The sequence below is a fragment of the Oratosquilla oratoria genome, chromosome 10 (assembly GCF_046742065.1).
Source record: "Oratosquilla oratoria isolate Oo_2021 chromosome 10, ASM4674206v1, whole genome shotgun sequence".
Classification (NCBI taxonomy): domain Eukaryota; kingdom Metazoa; phylum Arthropoda; class Malacostraca; order Stomatopoda; family Squillidae; genus Oratosquilla; species Oratosquilla oratoria.
In genome coordinates this window covers 68,429,367-68,436,618 of record NC_134786.1, presented here as the reverse complement: position 1 = coordinate 68,436,618, position 7,252 = coordinate 68,429,367, and positions in this window count along the sequence as shown.

Below are 7,252 nucleotides of genomic sequence, written 5' to 3'. Positions count from 1 at the left end.
TTAGGTTTGGTTAGGTTAGGTTAGATAAGGTTAGGTTAGATTAGGTTAGGTTAGGTTCGGTTAGGTTCGGTTAGGTTCGGTTAGGTTCGGTTCGGTTAGGTTCGGTTAGGTTCGGTTCGGTTCGGTTAGGTTAGGTTAGGTTAGTGAAACGGGGATTACGCGTATTCACTGAATAAACATTCAGGGATTACGCGTAATCCCTAGGTACGTGTTCTTACTGTAACATATATATATATTACATTATATATATATATGTGTATATATATATATATATATATATACATATGTATATATATATGCATATATATATATATATATATATATATGTATATATATATGTATATGTATATAGTATATATATGTATATATGTATATGTATATAGTATATATGTATAGATATGTATATGTATATAGTATATATATGTATATATATATATGTACATGTATATAATGTATATAAATATATATATATATATATATATATATGTATATAATGTATGTATATATGTATATATATATATATATATATATACTTATGTATATATATATATGTATATATATATATATATACTTATACATATGCATACACATATATATTCATGAATATCTCACTTTCTCTTGACCTGAAGCCCTTCCATTTCTCATGTAGTCCGTACAATTCTGGTGCTAAGACACACAGTAGTCTACTACCATAACAATACTCTAGGACTGAAATACACGGAAACAGACAGACTACTTTACACAGAATTGATAATACCCCCCTTGAAACCACAAATGAGAATATTCAAGTTGCTCAAATCAAATTTGAATGTAAAGAAAAGGAGCACAATATTGCAGCAATACAAACTGTGATACGCAATCTACGTTTCAAAGAAAACAAATCACAGCCAATAGTAGCAAGATATGATCAATTTGCCAACCAAAAGCGGCTTTTCTCGGGGCTAGTATACAAAGCGTTTACATCAAGAATTCATCTCTAAGAAAGATAAAACCAAAATTGGAAAAGGGCGACCAAAGAAGAAACGAAATGTCAAAACACTCGAATCAAAACAAAAGTTGTCCCGAAAAACAACATGTAATAATCAAAATCATTTTACGAAACTAAGGCAAAATGATATATATAAGAAAGAAAAAAAATTATAGAAAAATAACAAAGTAGAAAAAATATTAGCCACGCCAATACATAACACGTAACCATCAGCGTTCTTGTTTATAACACTTTTCATAATACAGGCATTACAAAATACATCATAACGAGTTCCTTGAATTCACAAATTGAATAAAAAAGTTGATCAACGAACTTGTGTAAATACACCGAAATCAAACAAACAAATGAAAACATTTTTAAATCGACGAAGAAGAGGAAGTACAAATCAACCAAAAATAATAAACATAGATATACCTTCATGTGACTAACCTCAATCCAAATATCGTAAATAGTTAACTCTATTCTCTTATCAATCTATATATTTTCCTCACTGTTTCACCTCAAGAGCTGTCTCGTTCTCTATTATGTCTCCCTCTCTTTTTCTTCAGCTCTCTTCTTATGGAGCGTCCGTCCGCACAAGTATCAATCAAGTGATAAACTGGACGAAAGAAAGCACAGGGTAGGTGTACTGGGGTGGCAAATGAATACGCAAAAATCTAATGATACAAAGTATATTTAGATACACAAAAAAAAAAAAATGGCACAAACACAAAATGTGTGCAACTGTTTTCAAGGCTGCTTGGAAACTAAAGCCACGCTCACTCATTTCGCGCCAAAAACAAACGGCGCACATCGCATCTGCGATATCTTACAATATAACAACACATTGTAATGCATAAAATAGATACATAACAGCATAATATAAATAATAACAAAACAACAAAATACAATTCTCCTCCACACCAACACATAGGTGCGTCCCGACAAGCAATTATAAAGCCCCAATCACACTAAGCTTACGACCTGTTTCCGACCACCACCTTCGACGGTGGCTCTTTTGTTTCTCTCATGGTTAGAGCCAGGCTATTTCATATTCATCTTCATGATGGGGAGGAGGGGGAGATACTTTCCAATTGCATTGTCTTGAATTCTTTTTTATGAACAGAGGAACGGTACACATCAGCCTGGTCGACAGTGGTCGGAAAGAGGTCGTAAGCTTGGTGTGATTGGGCCCAAAGAGGGAAGAAATGGGAGGACATTGCTGGGACATATCTGCGGCGTTTCGTCCAGTTTGTCACGGGGTATTTGGTTGTCGAACAACGTGTTCGACAACCAAATACCCCGTTCACACGTTCACACATCACTTTAAACACGTGTCTGTCGAACCGCGTTCGACGAACCGTTAGTGTAAATCCCCTCTTAGGCAATGGTCTTCAGACCATCCCACAGATCTCTCAAGGAAAACTCCTGTCTGTGTTTTATTAGTATGGTACAGCTGAAAGGGGTAAGTGGAAACCGAGGAATCGCTGGTTGTCAACTCTCCATATAATAAATGAATAAATAAATAATAAAATAAAATGGGTAGCTTTGCTGTCCATTATGCGAGACCACCACATCTAGCCACTCATTACTGGTGCTGAATAAGGTAGATTCAGCTGATTGAAACTGTGAAAATAATACTTCCTGATGACAGATTACCTTCATATCACTGCTCTCATAATGAAAAAAAAAATGTCATTGATACGTGGCATATACGCGATGCATGTTTTTCTATGTATGCTTTTGTATTCCTATTCATACTATCATTCAATTTCATATATATTATTGTAACTGCCTCGATGAAAATAATTACAATACCGTAAGAATTTGAATTAATTATACAACAAACACCCTTTTCTTCATAGTTAATGATAAAATTCATTAGATGACAAAAGCAGAGTATAGATTTTTTCAAAATGCAAAGAAAATTCTAAAGAAAGAAAATTGCAATTGAAAAATATAAATTTGTTGACACAAGTTGGAACAACATCTCATCGCACAAATGAATTCTCGGAATAAAACGAGGTGATGGTGGTGATGGTGGTGATGGTGATGATGGTGATGATGTTGAGGATAATAATGGTGATATGATGATAATGATGATGGTGATGGTGATGATGTTGATGATGGTGATAATAATGGTGATATGATGATAATGATAATGATGATGGTAATGACGATAATGATGGTGATAGTGAAGGTGATGGTGGTGATGATAATGAAGGTGATGATAATGATAGTGATAATGATGATTATGAAAATGATGGTGATGGTGATAATGATGGTGATGGTGATAATGATAATTATGGTGATAATGATGATAATAATGGTGATGGTGGTGGTGATGATGATAATGATGGTGATGATAATGGTGATGATAATGGTGATGATAATAATGGTGATGATTATAATGATTATAATAATAATGATTATAATGATGATGATAATGATAATGATGATGGTAATGATAGTGATGATGGCGGTGGTGGTGATGATGGCGGTGGTTATTATGATGGCGATGGTAATTATGATGGCGGTGGTGATGATGATGGCGATGGTGATGATGATGGCGGTGGTGCTGATGATTGCGGTGGTGCTGATGATGATGGCGGTGGTTTTGATGATGGCGGTGGTGATGATGATGGCGGTGGTTTTGATGATGGCGGTGGTTATGATGATGGCGGTGGTTATGATGATGGCGGTGGTGATGATGATGATGGTGGTGATGATGATGGTGGTGGTGATGATGGCGGTGATGATAATGGCGGTGGTGGTCATGATGGCGGTGGTCATGATGGCGGCGGTGATGATGGCGGTGGTGGTGATGACGGAGGGTGGCGTTGATGATGATGATGATAATGATGTAAATGATGATGATGATGATGACGATAACGATGATGATGAAAGATTATGATGATGAAAAATGAAGATATGATGATAACCTTCATGATGATGATCATGATGGTGATGATGTGATGATGATGATCATGATCATGATCACGATGATCATGATGATCATGGTGATCATGATGATCATGCTGATCATGATCATTATGTTGATCATGATCTTGCCGATCATGATAATCATGACGATAATGATGATCATGCTGCTGCTGATGATAATGATCATGATGATCATGATAATTATGATGATCATGATGATCATGATGATCATGATGATCATGATGATGATCATGATGATGATCATGATGATGATCATGATGATGATCATGATGATGATCATGATGATGATCATGATGATGATCATGATGATGATCATGATGATGATCATGATGATGATCATGATGATGATCATGATGATGATCATGATGATGATCATGATGATGATCATGATGATGATCATGATGATGATCATGATGATGATCATGATGATGATCATGATGATGATCATGATGATGATCATGATGATGATCATGATGATGATCATGATGATGATCATGATGATGATCATGATGATGATCATGATGATGATCATGATGATGATCATGATGATGATCATGATGATGATCATGATGATGATCATGATGATGATCATGATGATGATCATGATGATGATCATGATGATGATCATGATGATGATCATGATGATGATCATGATGATGATCATGATGATGATCATGATGATGATCATGATGATCATGATGATGATCATGATGATGATCATGATGATGATCATGATGATGATCATGATGATGATCATGATGATGATCATGATGATCATGATGATCATGATGATGATCGTGATGATCATGATGATCATGATCGTGATAATCAGGATGATCATAATCATGATGCTCATAATCATGATGCTCATAATCATGATGATGATGATCATGATGATGATGATGATGATGATCATGATGATGATCATGATGATCATGATGATGATCATGATGATCATGATGATGATCATGATGATCATGATGATGATCATGATTATCATAATGATGATCATGATGATCGTGATGATCGTGATGATCATGATCGTGATGATCATGATCATAATCATGATGATCATAATCATGATGATGATCATAATCATGATGATGATGATCATGATGATCATGATGATGATCATGATGATGATCATGATGATGATGATGATGATCATGATGATGATGATCATGATGATGATCGTGATGATGATCATGATGATGATGATGATGATCATGATGATGATTATTCCGCAGAATCTTTTGTATGGAAACAAGTGATGAAAAATGCATCCACACCCGTTTGCTTTATATGTGGGTTTCACATAATCAAAAAGAATGACAAGTATTTGTTTTTGTAAATTATTTGATGGGATGAATCTGTACGTGCACACACACGCACACACACACACACACACACACACACACACACACACACACACACACACACACACACACACACACACACACACACACACACACACACACACACACACACACACACACACATGCACGCACACACAACCACGCACATATCCTATGGTCACTACCCTATGGTCTTCAACAAAGAAATGGCATTGAAAGGAAAGAGGTCTTTCATTTTCTATTAAGCTCCTATCTCTAATAAGACTTTCTCTCACAAATCATTTGTGTTCATCTAGTAACACTCAGTTGATCATTGTATTGGCTAAAGATGTGGGATTTTATTTCAGGAGGACGAGCACTGAAACAGACTTGGATAATTAGACCCTTGGTCCCCACCAAATGATTAAAGTTGTCAACAAAATTAGTATCAACAAAGGGGCAACTAGGGGATTGTTATGAACTATTATTTGATAAGTTGCATAAAACTAGCCTATCTAGTGTATATAAAATCTTATTTGGGCTACAATAACCTTACATAATTCAATCTTGCCCACAATTCCTCTCTTTTTCATTCCTATTGTTTGGTAAGATATATTCAATGACTGAGAGATTTTTTTCAAACTGAACTGAAAGGTAATGATATTATCCACTGAAGTTAAAAACAGTAATACAAAATTTTGGTGCATACATTAGGTGGTAGGTCAGCGTCTCACAGGCTGGCCACAAATATATAGTTACTGATTACGTAAGGACTTTACGTTGTAATGAGAGTATCAACTGAAGTTAAAAACAGTAATACATAAATTTGGTGCATACAAGAAAATTTGTTGAAAACTCCTAGTTATCTGGAAGCCATTCCATTAAGCCTGGAATGTGCGCCTTTTTCAAAACTCCTCTTTCCAGCAAGGCGACTCTTACCATTTCCATTTCTCCTTTTCCAATTCCGTCTTATCTAAGCACATTCCATTCAGAATCATCTCATCAAACTTTCTTCTTCCGATTTCTCATTCTTCCCTCTTATTTCTCCCTTCCTGCATCCCATTTTCTCTTTCCATGTCGTTTATCTCTCCTTTTCTTTGTTCAATCTTTCCCTCTGATCCTTATCTTCGTAATTTCTTCTGATGCAGGAATTCATTCTTTTATCTTTCATGATCACTAATAGATTTAGAATTTTATCTTTTCTCTTTTCTTGCTTTTTCTACAACTTTTACATTTTACTCTATCGCAGATTCTTCCCTTCATTTTCCCCGTTTTTTATGTTCTGTATTTTCTCTCTCTCTCTCTCTCTCTCTCTCTCTCTCTCTCTCTCTCTCTCTCTCTCTCTCTCTCTCTCTCTCTCTCTCTCTCTCTCTCTCTCTCTCTCTCTCTCTCTCTCTCTCTCTCTCTCTGTCTTCTCCCACGTCTGTTTTTATTTTTTCTTATACGTTTTTATTCTATTTTATTAATCTTGTCATTATTCCGTATCTCTATTTTTGCTAATGATCATATGGAAAATGGTATGTTATAACACATTTATAAAAGTTCACTATAATGATCATATCTTTAGCTCGTTCTGTCTTTGCTTTTCCTTCCGTACTTCTTCCTTTATTTCTTTCATCTTTCATATTTCCTTTTTTGCTTTCATATCTATTTTTCTATTTCTTTTCTTACCAATCTCTTTTCCTTCCTTTCTTCCCTACACCCTTTCTCTCTTCCTTTCTTTTTATTCTATTGGCTTTTGTTATATGAATATGGTTTATCACATTTCCCTCCTCCTCACCTATCTGTTCTTTTATTTATGATAAATTATCTTCCATCCTCCCTATCTTTCCGTTTTTGGATCCTAGCCCCACCTTTTCTAATCATTCTCTTGTTTCTCTATTTTTTCCTATTTTCATTCTCTCAATTTTTCTTCTTTTCTGTACTTCATCTTTTATGATTTCCTTCAGATATCATTTCACTGTTTTTCATTAATTTCATTCCCTCA